Source organism: Colobus angolensis, unplaced genomic scaffold, assembly GCF_000951035.1.
Source record: "Colobus angolensis palliatus isolate OR3802 unplaced genomic scaffold, Cang.pa_1.0 Scaffold550, whole genome shotgun sequence".
Lineage (NCBI taxonomy): Eukaryota > Metazoa > Chordata > Mammalia > Primates > Cercopithecidae > Colobus > Colobus angolensis.
This window is the reverse complement of record NW_012119044.1, coordinates 762,307-789,862: the sequence shown is the minus strand read 5'-3', so window position 1 is coordinate 789,862 and position 27,556 is coordinate 762,307. Positions and strand designations below refer to the sequence as shown.

General features: G+C 39.6%; 1 protein-coding gene across 2 annotated transcripts in view; it reads right to left on the bottom strand.

Moving 5' to 3' along the window:
• Positions 1 to 27,556, bottom strand: part of SOX5 (SRY (sex determining region Y)-box 5) — a 1,042,185-nt gene that overhangs the window by 840,985 nt on the left and 173,644 nt on the right. For both annotated transcript variants that reach the window (XM_011961452.1, XM_011961451.1), the window contains exon 3: positions 806 to 882. The gene's annotated coding sequence lies outside the window, so the exon portion shown is untranslated. The remainder of the gene's footprint in view (positions 1 to 805; positions 883 to 27,556) is intronic.

The window sequence follows — 27,556 nt, the reverse complement described above, 5'->3', positions numbered from 1 at the left end:
GATCTCCTGACCTCGTGATCCGCCCGTCTCGGCCTCCCAAAGTGCTGGGATTACAGGCTTGAGCCACCGCGCCCGGCTCAACTTATATTTCTTATCTTCTTTTCTAATTCTATCCCCCTGCAATAAGCTATAAAATATAGAAAGCAGCATTAGAATCTAATAGTTTTTGTTTATATTTACTGCATTTACTATATTTAGTTCTTCAAGACTATTCACGGCAACCTGCATGGTTTACTGTAAGAAGAAACTATTAGAAATTTTATTATGACTCAAAATATATATTTTGGCAAAAATCAACATTAATTAAGAAAGGAAAGACATATTTTATCCCAGTATAGACTTTGCTCAATTGGAGGAACTGATGAAGTAGGAGAAGATGAAAAGATAGTAATTATGAATAAAGTAACCAATAAAAAGCAGAATAGTCAATATTATATGTGTGAAGAAGAAATGCACATTGTTGCTAACGTGTGATGTGCTTTGGTGGCATTTCTAGTCTACTTTCATTTGCCTTCAGGTACACAAAAGTGTAGGAAGTACAGACAAGTCTCGGTGGCTTTTTAAATTTAATCTGCCCTGTTACTACAGAATCTACAAAAATTGAACCTGTTTTTAATAGATTTGGTTATATGAGCAACAATCTCCAAATTATCAACTTGTTTAGCATTAGTACATTCAGTAAAAGGAAAAATTGTGCCAAATACTTGCAAAATTTATTTGCCAAATACTTTTTACATATTAGCTCTCTACACAATACTTAACACAAACATCCTATTAAAAATAACAAAATAAGCATTGTACATACCCCAGTAGGTCGCTAACTCCTCGCGGGCAGGAACATATTTTTCATCATCTTTGGGTCACCAATGGCCAGCACGGCACCTGGGATAAAACACACACCCCATAAATGAGTTTCAATTCATTAAATGATACAGTGCTGATTGGATTCCATTTGGAAGGTATGAATTCAATGAAGTAACCATCCATATATCAACCTTCTTCCCCTATATCCTACATTATTAAAGGAGCACTGCACATTCTTATAAATCTAAATGACAATTTTATTCTAAAAACTCAGTTCTTGAGAATAATTGCTTCTAAATGGTCATTCTATTACATATCATTATACTCTTTCAGTTTCGGTGGAAGCAACCCAGCGAAGTGTCTGAGATGTCCTTTGGAGTTAGGCCAACAGAGGTACAAACTCTGGTTCCACCACACTATGTATATAGTGTTGGATAAAATTACTTAATCTTGCTAAATCCAGCTGTCTCTAAACTAAGGGTAACTGTAGTCTCTTTCTAATAATGTTGTTCAAAGGCTTAAAGGAAACAATGCCTAGCATGCTGTCTGACACACAGTATACTGTCTTCATCTTCCCCTTTCACTCTTCATTAGTGGAGGGAAGAATTAACCTTGGCCAAAGAGATGGGCATTTGCCTTCAGCTATGAGAACGTGATCTCCTGAACTCAAAATGTCATAGGAGTGTCTTTGTTTGGCTGAAGGCTTTGGCCACTGAACAGTGTAACAATGTGATTTACAACGGGTAGTTTGGGCCAAGCGGTATCAGTTTTGCCTCTCAGAGGGACCAGAAACTAAAACTATCAGCCCAACGCCAACATTCAAAAGGGGTTGGAGACTAAAGGTCAGCCATGTAAGGGACAGTATGTAGTCAAGTCCCAGTAAAAACTCCAGACACCAAAGGCTCAAGTGAGCTCCCTTGGTTGGCAATGCTCTGTATCACACATCGATGCCAGGAAAGTGACATATCCTGATTCCATGGTGAGGACAACAGGAGCTCTGTCTCTGATAATTCCCCAGACTCTACCTTACATATTTCTTCTCTTTTCTGATTTTAATCTGTATCCTTTTCTTAAACCATAACTGTGAGTATAACAGCTTTCAATGCATTCTGAGTCTTTCAAGCCAATTGTTGAAGCCAAGGATGGTTTTGGGAACCCCCTAAACCTGCAATTGATGTCAGAGTGGGGATTATATTGTGCAGAGAACTGGCTTCCTCTAATCTTGACGCTAACTGTAGAGTTAGTTAAACTTGCCCACTTTCCTTCTTTAAATCTAGAAAGTTCAAAAAGCTTTGAAAGCTAGCTTACTTTACCACTCAAGCGAACTGATTAACAAAGACCTCACTGTTAAAATTCACTTTGACTTGATATTTACATATAAATTATATCCCATTGCTTATTTTTTCTCACACAAACAGTAAAAGCCATTCCTTCCCTATTCCCAATAATAGATAAAGAAATTGTTTGGGGGTTTTTGTTTTGTTTTGGTAATGTGAACGGTAGTAACATTTAGAAATGAATGAATCACACAAGTGAAATTTCTAAAGATTATTAATAATAAATCTCTCAGGGTCAGATGTTAGCAAATAAACTTCATTAAAAGATGTACTGGTTTTGGTCAGGCACGATGGCTCATGCCTGTAATCCCGGCACTTTGGGAGGCCAAGGTAAGTGGATTGCTTGATTCCGGGAGTGTGAGACCAGCCTGGCCAACATGGTGAAAACCTGTCTCTACTAAAAATACAAAAATTAGCCAGGCATGGGGGCATGCGCCTGTAATCCCAGCTACTTGGGAGGCTGAGGTGCGAGAATCATTTGAACTCAGGAGGCAGAGGTTTCAGTGAGCCGAGATCGTGCCATTGTACTCCAGCCTGGATGACAGAGCAAGATTCTGTCAAAAGACAACAACAACAAAATGACTGGTTTTCTAACAAAATATTAGTTAAATCACATATTCCTTGTGCTTCTCCTAAGTGGTTTGGTTGTTCCCTGCAAGAGATTGCTTACAACCTTGTTAATTTTTTTTAAACAAATAACAATTTGGTAGACAGAATAGTAAGACCATCCCAAAGATCCTACTGAAATGTTGAATATGCTCAGCATAATGCCCAGGAATGTGAATATGATGGATTTTATTCCATGAACAGGTTACATAACATAGGTGATTTTGAGTCAGATTATCTGCATGACCCTTACCTAATCGATTACATAAGTCTTTTACATTTTAGTCTAGAAATCAAAGAGAAGTCAAAGAGAAGATGGAGATCTGAAGCATGAGAAGGATGTGGCACACCACTGATGTCTTCAGAATAGAAAGTACACACGGCAAGGAATATAGCAGCCTCTAGGGCCTATGGACAAGCCCTAGCTAACAGCCAGCAAGGAAGCAAGAACTTTAGTCCTAAAAACACAAAGAGCTGAATTCTGCCAAAAACAAGTATAAGTTCGGGAAACAGATTTTTCCACCCCAGGGCCACAGACAAAAACTCAGCCTGGACAACCTTGGTTTTAGCCTCATGATACCCTGAACAGAAAACCCAGCCAGGCTGTGTTGGATTTCTAAACTTCGGAACTGTGAGCCAATATATGTGCACTGTTTTAAGCCACTAAATTTGTGATAATTTGTTATACAGGATCACAGGCTTCTGCAAGTCTTTTATTAACTTCTCTTTAGTCTTTCACCCTGAAAACAGGAGTCAGTTATGGGCTACATTTCCTTAACCATATAAACCCCCAGATTGCTATTCCTGAAACAGACAATTCTTATACCCACTCTGAATAACAAATACAAAACAAGGTACTAAGTTGTATGTAAAGAGATCATTTGTGCCAGGCGTGGTGGCTCACGCCTGTAATCTCAACACTTCAGGAGGCCAAGGCGGGCAGATCACCTGAGATCAGGAGTTCGAGACCAGCCTGGCCAACATGGTGAAACCTTGTGTCTACTAAAAATATGAAAATTAGTTGGGCATGGTGGCACACGCCTATAGTCCCAGCTACTCATGAGGCTGAGGCAGGAGAACCACTTGAACCCAGGAGGTGGAGGTTTCAGTGAGCCGAGATCGTGCCACTGCACTCTAGCTTGGGTGACACAGTGAGACTCTGTCTTAAAAAAAAAAAAAAAGAAAGAAAGAAAGAAAAAGAGAGATCATTTGGAAAACTCAACTGCCTACCTCCTGTGAGAAATGAACTCAAATACACAGTAAATTACTTCCAACTTTTCTTAGGTCTTTTTAAAGTAAGCAGTAGTTGCTGCTTCTTTTTTCATATTATTATACTTTAAGTTCTGGGGTACATGTGCTGAACGTGCACGTTTGTTTCACAGGTATACACGCACCATGGTGGTTTGCTGCACCCATCAACCCATCACCTACATTAGGTATTTCTCCTAATGCTATCTCTCCCCAAGCCCCGCCACCCCCTGACAGGCCCGAGTATGTGATGCCCACTACCCTTGTGTCCACGTGTTCTCATTGTTCAACTCCCACCTATGAGTGAGAACATGTGGTGTTTGGTTTTCCGTTCCTGTGTTAGTTTGCTGAGAATGACAGTTTCTAGCTTCATCCATGTCCCTGCAAAGGACATGAACTCATCCTTTTTTATGGCTGCATAGTATTCCATGGTGTATGTGTGCCACATTTTCTTTATCCAGTCTATCATTGATGGGCATTTGGGTTGGTTCCAAGTCTTTGCTATTATGAACAGTGCCACAATAAACATACATGTGCATGTGTCTTTATAGTAGAATGATGTATAATCCTTTGGGTATATACCCAGTAATGGGATTGTTGGTCAAATGGTATTTCTAGTTCTAGATCCTTCAGGAATCACCACACTGTCTTCCACAATAGCTGAACAAATTTACACTCCCACCAACAGTGTAAAAGCGTTCCTATTTCTCCACATCCTCTCCAGCATCTGTTGTTTCCTGACTTTTTAATTGCTGCTTCTTTAAACAGACTTGGGGATGGCTGCAGTGGCTCCTGCCTGTAATTCCAGTACTTTGGGAGGCCAAGGTGGGTCGCCCAAGCTCGGGAGTTCAAGACCAGCCTGGGAAAAATGGCAAAACCCCATCTCTACCTACATATATACATATATGTGTGTGTGTGTGTGTGTGTGTGTGTGTGTGTGTATGCTGGCTGTGGCGGCGCAGGCCTGTGGTCCCAGCTACTTGGGAAGTTAAGGTGGGAGGATGGTGTGAGCTTGGGAAGTGGAGGCTGTGAATGCACCACTGCACTCCAACCTGGGTGATAGACCTAAGACCCAGTGTCAAGAGGTAGAAAAAAACAGACTTGGTAAATGACCATATGTCCAATGCAAAGTCTAAGTATGTGGAGTGTGGGGATCATTGAAATGGAATTTCTTCCAGTAGTTGTTCTAGAATGTTTAGAATATGTTCCTTCAGTTGTTCCCTATCTCATTCTCTTTCTATTCACTTACTACAGCACTATCATATTTTTCATAAAACACCAATCTTACCGTGTTGTGTCCCTGCTCAAAATGACCAATTTAAATGACCTTCAAGATAAAGTCATTCATTCAGTTATACAATATTTCAATGTGTACGATATGCTAAATTCTGTGTTAGGTGAATTTAGCATTCTTTAAAGAAATTTAGTTTTCTTAAACATATGCAAGGTATAACAGGCAAATGTGTTGAAGTTGCAACTGTATCACCACAATAAACATATTCTTATTTTAAAACTGATATTATCTTTGGTTGACAAATCATAATTATATTACATTTATAAAGTAGAATGTTATATTTTGATATATGCGTATGGGTGTATAGATATGCACACATACACAGATATCAAAATGGATATATATAGATATCTATATATAAGTACATATAGATATAGATTCTTAAACCATGACTAAAGGAATATTGAAATTATTTATTTTTAAAATTAAGGTGACTGCCACTTGTAACAGATATGTTACTGTCTGAAATATTTCCAGATGCAGTTCCATATCATGTAAGTCTTATTCTTGCTGTCCCTAGATTAATGGCCTTTATCCTTTCAAGAAGAGGTCAGCCACCATCTAGAACAAAGGGGCCACTAATCAGCGTGGAGTTTCAGAGCTAACCTTTGGAAATCTTAGATAACAAACTCGAATGACAGAATTTGAAAGTAAAAAGCAGTGAAGATCTCCAAAATATGTCCTTTTACAAAACAAAAGCAAAATGCAGATTATGAACAGCCAGTGTGGGAGCTCTCACACACCTAGGGAGGAAGAGGAGAGAATGTTGGGCAAAGAAAGAGGTAGAAAAGGGATGAAGAACTCAGAGGTGGGGTTCAGGCTTTCTTCATATCGGTATTAATATTTGGCTTCCAGGGCAGTGGTGCAGAAGCCTATGAGTGGCACAAAGGAATCCATGGCCCTGTGGGCTGACAGTCCTCTTTCATGGACATGTCTTGATGGCAGGAGTTGAGGGTGGTAGTGAGAGCACAGGACTGCCTGGGAATCCCTGTTTTTAGTCTTGTATCCATCTAATCTGGTGAGAGAGAAATAAAAAAACACTGCTAAAGGAAGGAAAACGTCTGGATTGACTGAGTTACAGTTGGTTATTTATTCCTCGCAGTTGGTGCACATGTGTAGGGAAACTGAAAAGTACTGTGATCTGTTCTGCCCTCTCCACACCACCATACACACACACACACACACACACACACACATTCACATGCGTGCACAAAACAGAGGAAGACTGAGGAAGCCCTGGGATGGGGAGAAAAAGGGAACCTCAAGTCCAAAGGAAATGGTAGGTCAGCAACAGATACACTGGCTCAAAGTCCAAGTGGGGCCAATTGCATCAGCAGCTGATCCAACAAGGACAGAGCCCCTCAGGGTAGAGACCAGACTAGGGTGCAGAATCCAGGAAGGACACAGAGGTCAACTCAAGGATCAGCATGAATAAATGTGACAGCCCACACTCCCAGCTGTAGCCACAGTGATACAGCCTCCCCCAAAGATGGTTTCTTTAGTTGGGACAGAGGCAGAGCCTGCACTAGGGTGAGATTTGTGCAGCCCCTAGGAGGACACACAATTAAAAGAGGCATCATTGCTCTCAGGGCCCTGTGGGTGCAGGGTTGCACCTGAGAGTGGTGTCTCTTTACATTTTGTATCCTAGGCCCCTCCTTCACCCCATCCTACTGCAGGGCCTGAACAGGGATATGGGAAAACAAATACACAGAGAGGATTTGACACAGCTATTTTATATTCACTTTTTATTCCCTTTCAACCTGCCCAGTAAGGTGGGGGCTCAGAAGAGAGAATAAGGCTGGGTCCGGTGGCTCACGCCTGTAATCTCAGCACTTTGGGAGGCCGAGGCAGGTGGACCACCTGAGGTCAGGAGTTCAAGACCAGCCTGGCCAACATGGTGAAACCCCATCTCTACTGAAAATACAAAAAATTAGCTGGACATGGTGGTGGGCACCTGTAATCTCAGCTACTTGACAGGCTGAGGCAGGAGAACTGCTTGAACCCAGGAGGCGCAGGAGGTTGCAGTGAGGGAAGATCATGCCACTGCACTCCAGCCTGGGCAACGAGAGTGAAACTCTGTCTCAAAAACAAAACAAAAAAAAAAGTGAGAATATACTATGAAACCAGCTCTATTTTTCTTTGTGTATTAAAGTGGATATATTTTGACCCCATTAGATGTGTCTCAAAAATTATTACACTATTTTATCGAATATTTCCCTATTTAAATTACTCCAACTGCTATTAAAAAGTCTTTTCTTCTTTCCACCTTCTTTAAGTATATCAGGTCCACTTCTTCCCATGCTATTGAATATTGCATGTTATCTTACTCAACATACAAAAGGAACCAAGCACTTCAATTTCCGAAGATTCAATAAGAAAGATGACCACTTCTAAGCCCTGCCAGCCTAAAGCGTATTTCCTAGCATCCTCTTCTGAAGTCTGCCAAAAAGATGCACAATCTAAAATCTAAAACTGTCATAAATCTGAGGTACTATGGCAACTTGCCTGATTTAAACTTTTAAAATGTGCGTCATTGCTCCTTTTACAAATTCCAAGAACTTTCGCATTTTTTATCAAACACAGAGGTGGCACGGTACCTATGGAGGTAGCAGTATTGCATTGGAACCCACAGCTGGAATCCATGGGCCATATCTCTGGGGTCTACCAGTTAGCTGAAAGTTCTTGGATAAATCACTTGATCTTTCAGGGTATTACATTAATCACATGAAAGAGCTGGTCTATACAACCTCTAAAGTTCCATCCTGCCCTAATATTTCTATCTTAAGTAGATGGTAACATCTGATGGCATCTTAAACCTGCAAATTCATGAATATAGGCACCAAAAAGCTAAACAATTTACCAATCGTGGTAGGAGAACTGGTAGCATGGAGAGACAGAGATGGTAAGTGAGACTCAGATGGTCAATAATAATCATAAGAGCAAACATTTAGATATTTTATAGTAGCTCCTATGAGTAGGCAATGTGCTAAGCATTGCTATGTGTTACCTGGCTTAATTCTCAGAACAATGCTATGGGAGAGGTACTTTTTTTTTTTTTTTTTTTTAACAGAGTCTCACTCTGTCACCCAGGCTGGAGTGTAGTGATGCAATTAAGACTCACTGCAGCCTTGATCTTCCAGGCTCAGGTGATCCTCCCACCTCAGCCCCTGAGTAGCTAGGATTCTAGGTGTGTGCCACCATGCCCAGCTAATTTTTTGAATTGTGTTTGTAAAGATGGGGTTTCCCCGTGTTGCCCAGGCAGGTTTTGAAATCCTGGTCTCAAGCGATCTCCCACCTCAGCCTCCCAAAATGTTGGGATTACAGGCATAATCTCAACATCGCCCCACCAGGCCAGCCATCTTCTGCCCTAAACCTCTACCTTTGACACATTTATCCTCTTACAGATGTAGATTTGTCACATTCCGCATCATTCATCTGACTGAAAACCAATATGCCACTGCAGCCCATACTGTCCTACAGCAAAAGCACACTACTCTTATTCATTGGAATATGGCTCCACAATCAAAAGTTTAATTTTTGCTCCTTTCCAACAGACACTGATTGATAGGGAAAAGTACTTTTATTATATTCATTTCATAGATGAGAAAACTGGCACAGAGAGATTAAGAAATGTGCTCAAGTTCACACAGTTAGAAAGTCTTCAGCCACCTCTGCTCCCCCTATTAATTGCATCCAAAAGAATTCAATTGAAACAAAATGAAACGTACATGACAAACAAAATTCTAGAATCACTGTACATTACAAATATTTAACATAACTATTTCTGAAACTAAAACTAAGAATGCAGAAAAACGTTATTGAAAATTTATTTTCATGAGGTATCAGTGCATAGATGCAAAGTTGAAATTGGAAGACATAATCATGTGTTCATTTTATTCTAAAGATAAGAAAAATGAGTTGACTTAGGGCAGTGGCAGGACTGTGCCTGGAACCCAAGTACCCTCTTTTCCAGCCCTGTGCTCCTTCCACTGTCTTCCTAATACACATTTTTGGAAAGACAATAGGGGTTGAGAATGCAGGCTCTGAAATTAGACTGCTTGGTTTGAATTCCTGTTCTCACTTACTAGCTGTGTAATCTCATGCCTCAGTTTCCACATCTGTAAAGTCTGAGAAACAATAATACCTACTGCATGTGGTTGTTGCGATCCTCGCATCAAACACTTAGTACCATCCCTGGTACCCAGTAAGCCCCTAATGAGTACTGGCCTTCATTATTACCACAATAGCAATGGAGCATCTGGAAAATCAGAAGGTCAAAAGATCAAGAGCTACTCAACAGCTAGGCAAGGAGAGCATAAAAGGCGTGTAAATCGCATATGAGATATTCCAGACTTTTCATGTAAAAACTCCATTCCTAACTCGCCTAAGCACACCATGTAAACAACAGGTAAATAAATTGTTGTGGGGACTAGAGATGCGGAAATCCTAAAAGAAGTAATTTTACTGGCAAAGTTATAGGTAGAATTCCTAGCTTCCAGCCTTAGCTTTATCATTGATAGTTGAGCTGTGGAAAGTCAAATTTTGTCTTTGTGTCTCAGTTTCCTTCTTAGAGCTTCCCTCTCCAGGGATACTTTTCAAAGTTTCCCAAATTTCATGAATAACTGGGGTCTAAAAGGAGATTCCATGTATTAATTTAAAAAATTCTAACCAAATGAGCAATATACAATCTTGATTCCCAAAACTTTTTTTCATTCCAGTTTGCATCAGATTTCCTGCCATTATTAACTTGGTTCTGATTATAGAAAAACAGACATAATTTGCAATTCAAACAGCCTTTAATCTTAAAAGGGTTTCCATTGTGGAAGAGAGAACAAGTTCCCCTAGCTCTGTCCTTGGCATAGCCCATCACTTGCTCAAGGGATCTTAACTCATAAAGAAGGAGCACTGTATAGCTTTAAAATGACTTCATTCCCATATTTACATATTTTTAATAGGGCTATGATGAATCTCCTTCCGCTTGACTCCTATTTTGAGCTGTGATATTTTAATCTCCATTCTTGCTGCAACTTAGCAGATGAATGTGCAGTGTGACAGAGCTCAGAGGAAATAGTATAAATAAAGCAAAGTGGAGCTATGACATCTCACATTTTATAGCTTTTTTATTGTAGCCGAAGCATAAACAGAGCACAGCTGTGTTATACTTACCGCTGTGAGCACTCCCTCAATCCGCACCCCCTGTTGCTTTTAAAAAGACAGTGCTCTTATTCAAAAAGCTTTGGCTGTGGGTAACATGGCCCCACCGGGCCAGCCATCCTCTGCCCCAAACCTCTACCTTTGATGCATTTCTCCCCTTACAGATGTAGATTTGTCATGTTCCGCATCATTCATCTGACTGAAAACCAATATGCCAACTGCAGCCCATACTGTCCTACAGCAAAAGCACACAGCTCTTACCCATTGGAATACGCCTCCACAATCAAAAGTTTAAATATTGCTCCTTTCCAACATACACTGCACCCAAATAATGTACGCACCCTCTCTTACTAGGAGACAGGAAATTAGCTGAAAGTATTCAAAACAGTGCACTCTCTTAATGAGAGCCCACTTTTAAAATGAAGAAGTTGTGTTTCTCACTTTCAAGTTAACTCTTAGTCATGTTTGAGTGAAAGTTGGAAATGCCAAAAAGGCCAGAAAGAGTGAAAGTTACAAGAGTGGTGTTGAGATGAACAAAATAACTCTACGTGCTAATGCAATCATCAGGCTTTAGAATGTTTCAGGCTGGTTACGTATTTCAATCATTCTGAAGAAGACAGCATGACGGATAGCATGCACCCTCTATCCTCCAGCAAATGAGGTTATATAACATGGCTGCTTTGTCCAGAACAGGCACCTGATCTAATCCAAGCCAATCAGAGTCCTTCCTTAAGATATCTGATTTAAGGAGAATGGATAAAGCAGTGAGCTATAAAATTCCAGCGCTGTCATCAACGGTGACATTTCCTCCCATATGGAGAAATCTCTATTGCAGCAAGAAACAGTGAAGCCGACATTCAAAGTGACACAGAGACAAGAGAAAGGGATCAAGTCCTGACAAAGTGTGACTCCCGGGTTCCAACTGTTCCTGAGGCCCAACTACATTCCTGTCCTTTCCCCTCCTTGGTTATTTGCCTTCCTTGTATTCCTTTACCCAACAAATTCCAGGCTTATTTCTTAAACTGCCTCAAATTGGATTTTTAGCACTTAAAAAAAAAGTGTCTTAATTATTACAACTTCCAGAAGATTCTTTTTTTCTTTTTTCTTCAGATGGGTTTAGATTTATTCTTCCTTTTTCAAATACCACCACACTATTTATGGGACAGAGGGAAAACCCTCTGGGCTTGTAGAGGAATGTGTAATGAAAATTCAAAAGACACATGCATCCAAGTGAAAAGAATATAGGGGCATAGTAGCCTATACACCAGTGAAGTGAAATGAAAGACAGGAAGATTGATTTGCATCATCATTAACATGGAGGGAGAAAAGCACAAGAACACAATAACTGCAAGAACCACCTCCATTGACACACGTAATTGTTTCGAAACAACAGACCCAACTGGGCTAACATAGGGGCAAAGTTGGTATCCCAAGCTTCTCAGCTATCTATCCGCCCAAAGTTGCTCTTCTGCCAAGCTCATTGTTTACCAAGCTGCCAGCCCAGCCCAGGGATCTGATTAGCAATTTGCACTTTTGTGAGAGGATTAACAGAATTCCTTTGTTTTGATGTCGGATTATCAAACTGCATCTTTAAAGAGGTGTGACCTCATCCAGATTCATAAGCCTGCTCCCTTGAGAATGACTTGAATTTTACTCCACTTGCGCAACATATAATTTCATAAAGGAGTTACTGTCAAAACATGGTACTCAATTCTTGATGTGTGTGAAGAAGCACATTTGTAATGTAAATAACCTCAGAAGTTTTGTGATATTTTAAAATAACCCATCTGGTGGGAAAACAAGGATTTTCAACCCATTTGGTTCCAGCACTAGTAAATTAGTGTGCATCAAACTCATAGAACCCAGAGATAAACCCCATCTCTGGGCTGAGCCTCATGTTGCTTTTATTTTCAAGGGCAAGTATTTTAATTGTCCCAGAGTTCTTGATATATATATATTTTTTTTTTAAAGAAGGGCAGAATGCATAAGTGAGTAAACTGAGGAAAACCAAAGCATTTGGCTGCAAATTGACAATGATATCAAATCATCTACAGCACAGTTCATATGAAAGAGGAAAATAAAATCAGAGTTTCGTATTTCTAACTGTATTCTGCAACAGTCAGTTAATCAAAAAAAGAAGTCCCTAAAATCTCCACCCAAATTTGAAACAAATAAAACTTCCAAGGGGGGCATCTATAGGACAAGATGCAACAAAGTAAGTGCAGACTTTGCACTACTGTGATCCTTACTTAAGGGGCACTCCCAAGTAGAACGCACAAGAACAGTGTGGCCTGGGGAGGGCATGTATTACTAGTGTGAAGACCTTATCTTTGGAAGTATGTAAAAGTGCGGCCTGGCCATGGCAAATACCCAAAACGCCAGACACGACTGCAGATCAAGTTGTGGCTTTACTCACTGACCAATGAAAAACCAAAACAATAAAAACACCCTGTTTCATAATGAGGAAATAAGTATAATTAAATATGTATATTTACTTTTAATATTAATTAGACTGTTACCCTAAAGTTGATAGATTTTAGAATGTTTCTTTCAGTTAGCAAACTTTCAATTATATAGTGAGAGTACTAGGCAGGCCCTGATAAATAAGACAGAAGGTGAGTTTGTCTGAAAGCATAGTACATACACACGTCTGTGACATCAATAGTTCTTAATGGGTGGTTGTGTGGATTAATTAAATCACATGGAAAATCGTTTTTAAAATACCCAAGTCACGTATTCCCACCTTTTAGCCAAGAGATGGGGTGAGAGCATATTTTTCTTAAAAAATCTCAGTATTCCATGAATGCCTCCTTAAACAGCTCTCTCTTATATTTAGAAATTGCCTTTCTATGTGGATTATTTGCTAGCTTGCCTTACTCACAAAATTGGAGAAGTCTTTAAAAAGGTGGATCATGTCTCTTATGAGCCTCATACAGTGACCCACACATAGTTTTGTGTTCAAATATCAAGTTGGATAAATAAATTCAAAAGATGGTGGTTAATTAATAGGGATGTGATAGATGTATCATAGCAGAGAAAAACTTCAGGGACAGTAGGAATGAATACTAAAAATAACTAAGAATTTGACTTTAACCCCAAAGCTTCCTACATGGAATTCAAAAAGAAAACAATGTGCATTATTTATGACTTCTCTGACCATAAATACAGAACACCAGCCAAAATCGGCCTGAGATTATTCACGTACACAACAAGTATTGTTCCATTTGTGAGGAACTATCCTGGGCTCTAGACATAGACCAGTAAACAAAACAGACCAAGTTCCTTGCCCTCATGCAGCTAATATTCTACTCAGGGAGACCAAAAATAAACAAGATAAATAAACATATGCATATACACACATTAAGTTAGGGAAGTGCTAAGGAGGAAAATTAAAGTGAGGGAGAAAAGCAAGTGTTTGGTAGTAGACGGGAGGTCCTCTGTAAGAAGCTGCCATTTGAGTCAAGATTGGAAGACAGTGTCGGAATGAGTCACGCAGTTATCAGAGCAGAGACCACTGCAGGCTGAAAGAAACTGCAGGAGAGCAAAGGCCCCAAGACAGTTGGTGGCTTCCACCACATAGGAGAAAGAGCAACGGGCAGTATGTTAGTGCGGGAGGGAGGTACATGGCGGAAGGGGAAGTCAGTGAGGAAAGAAGGTACGGAGGAAAATGACAGAAGGGGAAGTCAGTGAGGAAAGGGGGTAAGGGCTGACTCTGCTCCTCAAGGGCCGTAGTAAGGACTCCCCTGAGGTAGGAAGCCACTGGAGGGCACTGAGCACAGGATGACATCTGACTAATCTGATTTACACTTCAAAGGTTCACCCTGGCCACCATATGTGGGAAGACGAAAAACTAGCCAATAGAGGAGAAGCCCAGTTAGGAGCCTATAGCCACAATGAGAAATGATGGTGGCTTGACCAGACAGGAAATAGTGGAGGTGATGAGAGGTGCTCAGATTTTGGAACTATTTTGAAGGTAGTTTTGTTGAAGTTAGACATGGAGTAAAAGCGAAAGAGAAGAGTCAAGGATGATAATGAGGTTTTCATTCTGAGCAATGGGAAGAATAGATTTACCCTTAACTGAAGAGGGAAAGACTTCAGGGAGGGCAAGTCTGAGGGACACATGAGGATATCAGTTTTGCATGTGCCAAGCAGAGCTATCAGGTAGTCATGTGGATATGTGTGTCTGGGGTTTAGAAAAGAGGTTGCCATGTAAAAGAAATGTATATCCCCAAATAAGATTTGTCCTAGCTCTGACCACTACAAGTGGCAGGTTTCAAGTGAATATGTATGTATGTATTTATTGATCGTAACTGACTGAGAATGGGGTCTCCCTATATTGCCAAGGCTGGTCACCAACTCCTGGGTTCAAGCTATCCTCTCACCTCTCCCTCCCTAAGAGCTGGGATTATAGGTGTGAGCCACCGCACCCAGCCCAAATGAGTCTTCATTTGAAAGATACAGCAGAACTGACAGTGTCTTTGATGATGGTCTTTAAAAACCACAACTACCTTTATGTAACCATTTGTTTTTAATAGAGACAATTCCTTAAAGTTAATTCTATACAGATAAATCATAAGCAACTAAATTCACTGTCCACATATGCAGTTACATTGGTCCTCCCTTAACCATGATTTTGCTTTCTGTGGTTTCTACTACCTACAGTCAACCACAGTCCAAAAATGTTCAATGAAAAATTTCAGAAATAAACAATTCATAAGTTTTCAATTGTGCAACATTCTGAGTAGCATGATAAAACTTTCCTGCTGTCCCACACTCTGTCCTGCCCAGGACATGACTCCTCCCTTTGTCCAGCAAATCCCCACTGTCTATGCCACCTGCCTGTTAGTCACTTAGTAGCAGCTTGGTTATCTGACCCACCATCATGCTATCATCATGCTTCTGTTCAAGGAACCCTTATGGCAGCAGTCCCCAAACTTTTTGGCACGGTTCTGTAGAAGACAATTTTTCCATGGACTAGTTGGGGGGTACTGGGGCTTGGGGAATGGTTTCAGGATGAAACTGTACCGCCTCAGATCATCAGGCATTAGTGATACAGTTTGGCTGTGTCCTCACCCAAATCTCACCTCGAATTGTAGCTCCCATAATCCCTAAGTGTTATGGAAGGGAACCTGTGGGAGGTTATTGAATCACAGGGGCAGTTATCCTCATGCTGTTCTCGTGATAGTGAGTTCTCACAAGATCTGATGGTTTTATAAGGGGCGTTCCCCCCTTTGTTTGGCACTTCTCTCTCACCTGCTGCCATGTAAGATATGCCTCTTCCTCTACCGCCATTATTGTAAGTTTCCTGAAGCCTCTTCCGCCATGCAGTGCTGTGAGTCAATTGAACCTCCTTCCTTTATAAATTACCCAGTCTCAGGTATTTTTTCATAGCAGCATGAGAACAGACTAACACCGTTAGATTCTCATAAGGAGTGCACAACCTAGATCCCTTGCATGCACGGTTCGCAATAGGGTTTGCGCTCCTACAAGAATCTAGTGCCATGGCTGCTCTGATAGGAGGCAGAGCCCAGGTGGTAACGCTCGCTGACCTGCTGCTCACCTCCTATTGTATGGCCCGGTTTCTAACAGGTCACGGACTGATACCAGTCTGCAGCCCAGGAATTGGGGACTCCTGTCTTGCGGGACCTCACAATGTGCCCAAAGCACAAGAATCATAGTGATGCGGGCAATTTGGATACACAAAAGAGAAAGGGTAAAGTGCTTCCTTTAAAAAGTGAAAAGGTGAAAATTCTTAAGAAAAAAAAATCTTATGCAGAGGCTGCTAAGGTCCACGGTAACAACTAATTCATCTGTGAAATTGCAAAGAAGGAAAAAGAAATTCATGCTCGTTTTACTGCTGCACCTCGAACAGCAAACGTTATGGCTGCAGTGCATGATAGGTGCCTAGTGAAGATGAAAAAGGCTATGAACTTTGGGGGTGGAAGATATGAATAGAAATGAGTTCCAACTCATGGGAATGTGTTGCCCCTCAAAGAATTGAGCTTAAATGAAGATTTCAGCAAGGGGTCTCCTGAAATGAGTAATACCAAACCATTTACTGGAAACAAGGGATGGTTACACAGATTCTGCAACACAGAAGGTCAATAGTAGCCTAATACTATGTCACAATACTGACGGCATTTATCTCACTTCATCTCATCACATAGGCTTTGTACCATCTCACGTCATCACAAGAAGAAAGGTGAATCTAGTACCTAAGATATTTTGAGAGAGAAAGAGAGAGAGAGAGAAAGAGACCACATTCACATAATTTTATTATGGTATATTGTTATAATTGTTCTATTTTATTATTTGTTACTGCTGTTAATCCCTTATTGTGCCTAATTTCTAAATTAAACTTTATTAAGATATATATATGTAAGAGAAAACACAGTACAGACTGTTCCCAACTTACAATTCCACTTATGAAGTTTCGACTTTATGATGGTGCAAAACCATTCTGTTTTCCACTTTCAGTAATCAATAAATTACAGAAGATATTTAATCCATTATTACAACATAGGCTTTGTGTTAGATGGTTTTGCCAAACTGTAATGTAAGTTTTCTGAGTACATTTAAGGTAAATTAGGCTAGCTATGATGTTTAGTAAGGTAGGTTTACTAAACGCATTTTTGATTTAACGATATTTTCAATTTACAATGGGTTTGTCAGGACATAACCCCATTGTATGTCAGCAGCATCTGATATACAACTAGAGGTAAGATAATCCAGAGAAATAAATGTTAGCAACATCCCTGCACATGTGTGTCTCACACCTTTCCAGGAATGGCAAAGAAACATACACTTTTGGTTCTGAGGGTATGTTGGGACGTCATGCTGAGTACATTTTAAATTTGATGTTTTGTCTTTAAGATTTATATGGCAGCCGGGCATGGTGGCTCATGCCTAGGCTGAGGTAGGAAGATCACTTGAGCCCAGGAGTTTGAGACCAGCATGGGCAACATAGTGAAATCTCATCTCTACCAAAAAAATTAGCTGGGCATGGTGGTGCATACCTATAGCCCCAACTACTCAGAAGGCTGAGACAGGAGGATCAATTGAGCCCAGGAGGTAGAGATTACAGTGAGCTGTGATCATGCCACTCCAGCCTGGGCAACAGAGCGGGACCTTGTCACACACACACACACACACACACAAAGAGATTTATGTGGCATTTTAAAAATAAATTTAAAAAATTAAATGTTTTAAAATTTTTACTAACTACAGTAACCTCTCACTTAACATTTTTGATAGATTTTGGAAACTGTGATTTTAAGCTAAACGAAGTATAGTACATCCTCAAATAATATTGTTTAGTTCAACTTCACTTCATTACAACATTAATGAGAAAAAAAATTGGTTCCATTATATGCTGTTTCACTGAGAGTTGCAGTTTTCAAGTCTATTGACAATGTTAAGTGAGGATTTATTCTACCTAACTTTCCCAAAATTATTATGGTAAATTAACTTTGATAATTGCCTACTACTTTACAATCATTATCATCACATCATCACTATCATCATCATCATAGCTGTCTTTTATTAAACCCTACTAGGTTCTGGGCTGTACATTTTACTTTTATAATCTCAAACCAGGCCCTGTATATTATATGTATTAAATGTAAGTGTAATTAATACTATTATCAATCCTATGTTATTCATAAATATTTATAACACTAAGGTCAGATGTTTCACGGAAACATCTTACAAATAGAAAAATTGCTTTCCCTCTATATGAAATAGACAACACTGAAGAACAAAACAACATATATAAACATATGAAATTGGCAAGAATTGAGAAATCTGTACTCCTGGGTACTTGTCATATACTTGGGGAATACCTGTCAGAACAATAGCTTTTTTACAATATCCTACCCCAGGATCCATACAATATATCAACAATTTATTTGACTTGCAAGTTAATTAAAATTAAAATAGCAATTGTAGAAATAAAGAACAAGAAATCTAAAACTACTGGCCTTTAGTAAATAATAAATGTAAAAAATATTGAGGCAGGGGAATTATGTAATTTCTAAAAATCCAAGTAATCTTTAATCAAGTATTTGAGATATAGCTGAAGGTCCAGAAAAAAAGAGAAAACTGTATTTCCACAGGCTTGAGTATTTCTTCCAAATCCCACATCCATTTAAGTTGGCAGGGCATATCAGTGGTTTATTTGGACATTGTCCACATTTGTAAATGAGCATCTTCGTTTCTGTATTTTGGCATAGGGCCATGTAAATGATTATACTGGTATATATTTAATGTAGTAGATATAAAACATGGCACAAAGTAGAAGTACCAATTTTAGAAAACCATAAAAGTCATCAGATAACTTCTCAAACGTCTTCAATGTAAGTAGCCTGCAAGCCATGAGTTGCTGGATACAGCATCTCCATTAACATGGTCATTTGAGTAACTTTCCATCCTCCTCACATGTCACGTTCATCCTGTCCCTGTAGATCAAGCTTGTCTAACCCACATCCCAGGATGGCTTTGAATGTGGCCGAATACAAATTTGCCAGCGTTCTTAAAACATTGATTTTTCTGCAATTTTTTAAAGCTCATCATCTATCGTTAGTGTATTTTATGTGTGGCCCAAGACAATTCTTTTTTTCCAGTATGACTCAGGGAAGTCAAAAGACTGGATACCCCTGCTGTAGATCCTGTCTCTGCAAAAGGAGTGATGCATAGCACAGACTCAGATGTGGGTTCCCTGGGGGTCTATTCTGTCACCGTCTTCACATCACTCCAGGAGATGGAGTCCTGGTGAAACATGCTAGAGAAAAGGCACACAAGCTTCTCTTACATCCTTCATGAAAGATGATGATAATTTTCTTACAGGGAATGTTAAGGTCTTTTTACTGTCATTTTAAACTAAAAAGGAAAGTAGAGCTAATATACATAATCAGTAAAATCGTTGAGTAGGCAAGTTTTATTTCTCCAAATCCTACATCTTCTTTGATGACAAGCTTCTTTCTTTTTCTTCTGTCACTTCTCTCCCCAGACTGTCTCTGGCCACAGTTAAGTCCAATTTATTCATTCACATGGGGTTGAATCCCAACTGAGCAGCTCATACTCAGAATATTTCCTTTGCTTTCTCACTCTCATCAAAATGCACCCATTTAATGGTCTATTAGCCAAAGCCCAAACTTTAAATTTCCAAGATCACAGCTGGCTAAACAATACAATTGGTGTCAATATGCCAGTGGTTAGAGGCAGAAATGGAGTTTGCAAGGGAACTTCAGAAGTAATTCAATCCTTCATGTAAAAGTGAAATCTTCTACGTAATTTCACCATCGCCATCTCAGATTTTGTCAGACCCTCTTTCCAGAGATCAAAATTCACTTCATTTGGAGGTAACACACCTAATTCCAACCTTCCTCTGCTGGTCTCAATTTTGGAGTGACACAAAGTCAGTTATCTTCATATCCAGATGCAAGCTTGACCCTTCGCCCAGCTTGACTGTCATGGATCACAAGAGATTCCCCTGTTCTAGGCTTCTAGTTGGGTTTTGAAAATGGGAGGCATCAGAGGAGATTAGACAGTAGAAGAGCGAGGTCAGGCCATGCATTCCTGCAGTGCTGCCTCGAAGGTGACTGTCAGAGCATGATGATGTCTCTCCATTCAGATGGGCCTCTCCATACAGTGCTCTTTTTCTGGTTCCTTCAGGCCCAGGGGTGGTGACAACAGCCTGTTATCATTATCCCCAGAGTAGCATACCAATCCTCATTCTCCTTGGTTTGTTTTCTTTAAAACAAGCTTTTTGAGATGTTTACATAATACAATTCACCCATTCAAAGCATACAATTCAATGACTTTTAATATATTCACAAAATTGTTCAATCATCACCACCAATTTTGAACATTTTCATCACCCCAAAAAGAAACTCCATGCCCCACTGCAAATTTCTTGCTAACCTCTCATCCCCAGGTAGCCACGAATATACTTTCTGTCTCTATACATTTCATTGTCTGGATGTCCATTTCATATAGATGGAATCACACAATAGGTGTTCTCTTGTGACTTGCTTCTTCCACATAGCATAAACTTTCCAAGGTTCATCTACACTGTAGCATGTATCAATATATCATTTCTTTCTTTAAGGTAATAAACTTTATGCTATGTGTATCTCTTTTTTCCATCAACTTTTAAGTTCCAGAGTACATGTGCAGGATATGCAGGTTTATTAGGTAAACGTGTGTCATGGTGATTTGCTGCACAGATCAACCCATCACCTAGGTATTAACCCAGCATCCATTAGCTATTCTTCTTGCCATCATTTATTTTCATTGCCTAGCAATATTCCATTGCATAGATATACCACATTTTATTTATCCATCAGTTAATGGATATTTGGTTATTTCAATGTTTTGGCTATCATGAATAATTCTGCTATGAGCATTCTATATAAGTTTTTGTGTGGACACATGTTTTCATTTTGCTTGGGTCAATACCTAGGAATGGACTTGTTAGGTTTAACATTTTAAGGAGCTGCCTGACTGTTTTCCAAACAGCTGCCCATTTGACATTCTCAATGGTGGTGTATGCAGGTTCTAATTTCTCCATATCATTACCAAGACTTGTTATTTTCTGTTTTTTTCAATTGTAGTTATCTTAATGTGAAGTGGTATCTTATTGGGGTCTTGGTTTTCAAGCTCTGTCTATATTCTTATAACTACTTCCTTTATTAAATTCTCCTCAAATCATTCCTTTAAGACCATCATCTGTTTCTTGCCTGACTCTGACTGACTCAAAGGTGATCCTTTTTTGTTTTTGAAGGCTGTTTTGAAATCCTCCCCAAGTTTCTCTTTTTCCAACTACACAACTCCTCCTTATATGAACTCTCAGTTTAGATTTATCCTCTAATTCACCAGCTTTAGACACTAAATTGTCAAGGTCCTTCCAATTATTTCACACACATGTGACATTATGTGAACTGACCACGATACATTTCACCGGGTAATTATCTCATTGGTTATGAACACTATTTTCTATTAATGATGTTAAAGGTGACACCACCTCTTGCTTGAGTAGCTATGCCTTGCTGTTGACTTATATGGAACATAAAATCAACCAGAATATTTCGACAGTTGAAAATTAAACCTGTATTTCACCAACCAATTTTTAGATTACATGTATAATTTTTTTTATAGATTTAGGGGTACACATGCAGTTTTGCTACATGAATATATTGCATAGTGATGAAGTCTGGGATTTTCATGTACCCATTGCCCAAATAGTGTACATGGTCCCCATTAAGCAATTTCTCATTCCTCACCCCGCACCCTTCCAGGTTTCCAATGTCTATTATTCCACTCTCTATGTCCATGTATACACATTATTTACCTCCCACTTATGAAGGAGAATATGTGGTATCTGACTTTCTGTTTGAATTATTTCAATTAAGATAATGGCCTCTAGTTCTACTCATGTTGCTGCAAAAGATATTTCAGGCCGGGCGCGGTGGCTCAAGCCTGTAATCCCAGCACTTTGGGAGGCCGAGACGGGCAGATCACGAGGTCAGGAGATCGAGACCATCCTGGTCTACACGGTGAAACCCCGTCTCTACTAAAAAAATACAACAAACTAGCCGGGCGAGATGGCGGGCGCCTGTAGTCCCAGCTACTCGGGAGGCTGAGGCAGGAGAATGGCGTAAACCCGGGAGGCGGAGCTTGCAGTGAGCCGAGATCGCGCCACTGCACTCCAGCCTGGGCAACAGAGCGAGACTCCGTCTCAAAAAAAAAAAAAAAAAAAAGATATTTCACTCTTTTTTATGGCTGAGTAGTATTCTATGGCATGTGTATATATGTGCATGTATACATAAACCACATTTTCTTTATTGAGTCATCCATTAATGGACACGTAGGCTGATTCTGTATCTTTACCATTGTGAATAGTGCTGTGATAAACATGTGAATGCAGGTATACCTTTAACATATTGATTTATTTTCCTTTGGACAGACATCTAGTAGTGGGACTGCTGGGTCAAATGGTAATTCTATTTTTAGTTCTTTGAGAAATATACTGTTTTCCATAGGATTGTACTAATTTATATTCCCACCAGCAGCATACAAGTGTTCTCTCTTCTTCCCATCCTCACCAACATCTGTTGTTTTCTGACTTTTTAATAATAGCCATTTTGACTGGTATTAAGATGGTATCTCACTGTGGTTTTAATTTGCATTTCTCTGATGACTAGTGATGTTGAACATTTTTTCATGTTTGTTGGCTGCTTGTATGTCTTCTTTTGAAAAACGTTTCTTCATGTCCTTTACCCACTTTTAAAAGGATTTCGTTTTTTTTTTAAGTAGAATTATTTTAACACTATTAAATTTTATCTCATTATGTTTTGACCAACATAGATCCTATCACAAACTTCTTGAACACCAAATGAGATAAAATGGGTTAAAGTACATGTACAGATACATGCTTTTCAAAGGCAGTCAAACTTTTACTTTCCTCAACTTCTTTCATAGAAGTTCTTAATAAAAATAATAAAAAGGATACCCCAATGAAGAAAAAAGGGTGGCACCTAACTACAGATGTCTCTTTAGCTTGATAGAGATACCCTAATCTAGTTCCTTTACATACAGTTCTTCAGCTATTAATACATATTACCATACTGTAAACTAAATCAAATTTTATGATATATTGTGAATCTACTTTTTACAAATCATGATATTGGATAACAGGGTGGTCCTATTAAAAGAAGTAAATTAATTTTGCAATATTAGATCTTTGAGAACCCATACTGGCTTCTGGTGAACACTACTTTCTTTCTAAATGGTCAGAAATTTTCTGCATAGTAACACAATCTAGGATTTCACCAATTTCTTAAAAGGTAACATACTGAAAATATAAACATTTCCTTTGTTTTAAATTCAGGGTAACATTTACTCATCTTGAGTCTCTTGATACTTATTTTCTTCTACAGGTTATTTCAAATGTTACCAACAATAGGTCTTCACAAACAAGTTAGTAACCACCCCACCCTCTCCTCTTTCCTCTCCCAATGAGTATGAGTTAATTCTGGGTACTCACACTTTCAGTCCCCAAAATCAAAGCAACTAACTACCAACCTTGGTAGTTCTCCTTTCCTCATCTCCCGCATTCAGCTAAATCTATTCAAAATGGGAGTAGATCATTTTTCACATCTTGACTTCTCACAACTCCAGTGCTGTCACTCTAGTGCAAGCTGAAATTCCTTCTCACTGGCCTACTGCAATGGTCTTTACGCCCATCTCCCTGTTCGAGTCTTGTCCTGAAGCCTGTCTATTCTCCCCACAGTAGTCACAGTAAGTTTTGCAAAATGTTTATCTGAACAAGTCCCCCGCCCCCTTCCCTACCGACTTACAACTGGCTTCCCACCGCACTTAAGATTAAAATCCAAGTGATCCTGCTATGCCTTCCTCTCCACCCTAATGCCCCCACCAGCAGCAGCTCTTTCAACTACTCTAACTTTCTTGCTATTCCTGTTCCTGGAAGTTAAGAAGCTCAGTGTCTCTTCTGGGTCTTTGTCTTTGCCATTTTCTTTTCCCAGAGTCTCCCCACAGATCTTCACATGACTTCTTTCTCATCATTCAGGTCCCAGATGTCGTCTCCTCAAAGAACTTTCACTGATCTCATTGTCTAAATCAGCACTCCCACCCTACCCTCACCTTGCTTTATTTCCTTCATCTGATCAATCGCTAGCTTCACCTATTATATATTTATTTGCTTATTTCTATCTCTACCCCCTAGAATCCAAACTCTTTCAGAGCATGGACTTTTGTTTTTATTAGTATATTATTGGTGTTTATATTAATAGTGGACACATAGTGGACACTCAAAAAATAATTTTTAAATGAACTGAATGAGTACCCCAAAGGAACAAATCTAAGACTATAAATTATAATACAACATTTCTCCCTGTGGACACAAGGAGAAACATGTAGGACTGGGACAGATTTGGCAAGTCTTCCCATCACACTGGGTTTTAGGGCCCCCCACGTGAGAGCCGAGAGTCTTCATGTACTAACTACATCAATCCATAGACCAACAGTCCAGTCCAAACCCTCTGTTATCAAAGAACAGCAGCATATGAGAGGCTTCAATCTTGAGTGCGTGGGGGCATAAGTATTTTTTTCTTTCTATCTCAACCACCACTCTCCCAATTATAATAAATGAATAAAGTAGATTGAAGCTAAGAAAAAATACAGCAAAATTAGAAGCTGGCAAAAACAAACCCACTGCCTGGGGCAGCCTGGGGCTGATGGATGATGACAGCTAGCAGACAAATCCTGTTCCCCATTCTAAATTCTGTCTACTAAACAAATTAGCAAGCTCATCAATAACTGCACGGCATTTACCTTCTGCAGCAACAGCTGCTGCAAAATCACGATGCTGACTTTTTGGGTTGTGGTCTTGCCATTGGGACACAATTACAGGCCAATCAGGGTTGCAGATAACAGAATGACAATCCAGTATGATAGAAAAGGGTTTTGCAAGGGCTTGGAGGATAATCAGCTTTAGGGTCATCTGTACTGAATCTACCACCCACCCCAAAATAAGTAGGTATGTGAATGATGAGATGTGTAAAATTGATTCTTGCGTTAGAAACTTACTGTGAAAAACTTAAAATAAAAACATTTAGTGATTAAGCAAAAAATTATGAAATATATAATCTTATATATGGGTTATGCTTTAAGACATGGTCCCTGTCATGGAAACTAGTGCATAATGTAGAAATTATTAAAATTTGGCAAAACTTTTCTATTATTTAAAAAATTATGACACAATACTATCTTCCATTTGGGGATGAAAGAAACTTTGCTTCCCATCTTCAAAGAAGTGGGAAAATTTAAGACTACACATTACATATGCAATACAACACATACATCTTTCTTCAAAAGTTTAAAATAAGAAAAGCCAAAGAGAAAAGATTAATTGTACACAGAATGGTTCGTATGCACACCTACATGAAGATAAAGATGGCAAAATATTCTTAAAACATCCTGCATGGGGAAAAATAAAACCGTGAGTGACTGAATCACACACAATAGCATTCAGAACTGAGACCTGACCACACTCTTAATTAATTAGGGGAAAGGTGGCTGAAAGAAATCGGAAGAGACTGCCTGGGTCTATTTCAGGCATTTTCTCATTAGAACTCTGAAATTCATCAGAGTGGGTTTTATCACACACAACAAGAGAAGCCTGCATTTCTCTTGGGCTAATCATGCCCCATCATATTAAGAGGCCACAAAGCAGCGGGGCCATCCCATGAGAAGGTGATCTCATCCTCACCTAAGAAGGAAAAAGAAATTCATCAAGAACCCTACTGTAGCCGAGAGAAGCCAAGACAGAGCACGGAGAAGTGCCAGGTACACATTAGTTTCCCCACAGTCTTCAGCAAATCCTACAGATTTCAGGAATCATTGCAGAGGCTGCTTCCCAAGACAGATCTGCAGAAACCCCACCGCCACTGATGTTGCTATTCTCAGCTGACATTTCCTGACCTGACCGTCCAGACCAAGCTGAAGGAGCTGGCTGATGCAGGGGATAGACGTCAAGGTCTTCACCCTTTGAGGAGGTCTCACAGGACAGATGTGGTGATTTCCACCTCTTCTCTGCTCTAAACATTGGGTACCTATCTTACTAAGGCACTTACCAAGTTGTGCGATTAATATTTGTACAAATATCCGTATCTCTGATTGTGATGAAGTATGCTTAATTCTGCTGGGGACACAGCTAGAACAATGCCTGAAAAAGTTGATCAGTGTTCAATAAGTGGCAAGTGAAAGGCTGTTTTTATGTTCACACTACTCTTACGTTAAAATGAAGATGAAAACAAGACCAAAGGGCATTATTTCAAAATATCAAAATTGTAGTTCAATTCGCTCCCAATCATGTTGTGTTGTTCTTATTGGCTTTCAGCAGAAACCTAATTTTTTTTTTTTTTTTTTTGAGACGGAGTCTCACTCTGTTGCCCAGGCTGGAGTGCAGTGGCCAGATCTCAGCTCACTGCAAGCTCCGTCTCCCGGGTTCACGCCATTCTCCTGCCTCAGCCTCCCGAGTAGCTGGGACTATGGGCGCCGGCCCTTTGGCCGGGCTAGTTTTTTGTATTTTAGTAGAGATGGGGTTTCACTGTGTTAGCCAGGATGGTCTCGATCTCCTGACCTTGTGATCCGCCCGTCTCAGCCTCCCAAAGTGCTGGGATTACAGGCTTGAGCCACCGCGCCCGGCTTTATTTTTTTCAAATGATGATAAGCCTTTTCACTACATGGTGGGCTTCAAGAGGCCAGAGACAATTTTCTTTCCCCTAACACAAAGCTTGATGATCTCATAGATTCTCAATAAATGACGGTTGATTAATGAGTATTCTACTATAGCCAGTCAGATATTAATGATTCTCTCATTTTCTTCCATCATTTATTTTACGTTTCTTAGAAAAAGCAAACTTGTTTTAAATGATCAGTCCCTTTCTTCTTCCATGAATAAGAACTTTACCTAAAACGCACTACCACAGGGATGAGAACTACAGGGTCACTCCCTCAGGTACAGAGCCTGGAGAATAAGGATGGAGAACACAGATCTACTTTAAAAAGAGTTACCATTTTGTCAGTAGCCCTAAGTCTTTGGAACCACAAATCAGTGTCTGGTATATGCCTTCTAGAAGGCTCAACCAGGGAAAATTTTAAGAGAAGAGCTATTTTAGAAATGAGAGCATGAGTGGTGGTGATTTGACAGAAATAATTGGTCAAAAAATAAATTCTTTTCCAATTGCTCTCCACTCTGCTGTGTCGCTGCAAATATATGAGCAAGGTCCCTGTGCCTTACTTTCCTTATCTATGAAACTGGTGGAAAACCCACTGAATTCTATTAACTGGCAATAATTCTAATAGGACTGGTTCACAGGCCTACATTTTGTGATCTTCAAAATTCCCAGTGGGTGTGAACAAAATGAAAATATGCAATATAACATTCTCCTCATGGAAAGAAACCATCAATAAAGCATATCCAGGGTTGAGATCTGCCATAATATCTATGCTAGGGTGCTATAAATAAATAACTTACATATGTTATTTCGTGGACCCTGACAGGCTGGTGCCTTGTCACACCCCTGCTTCT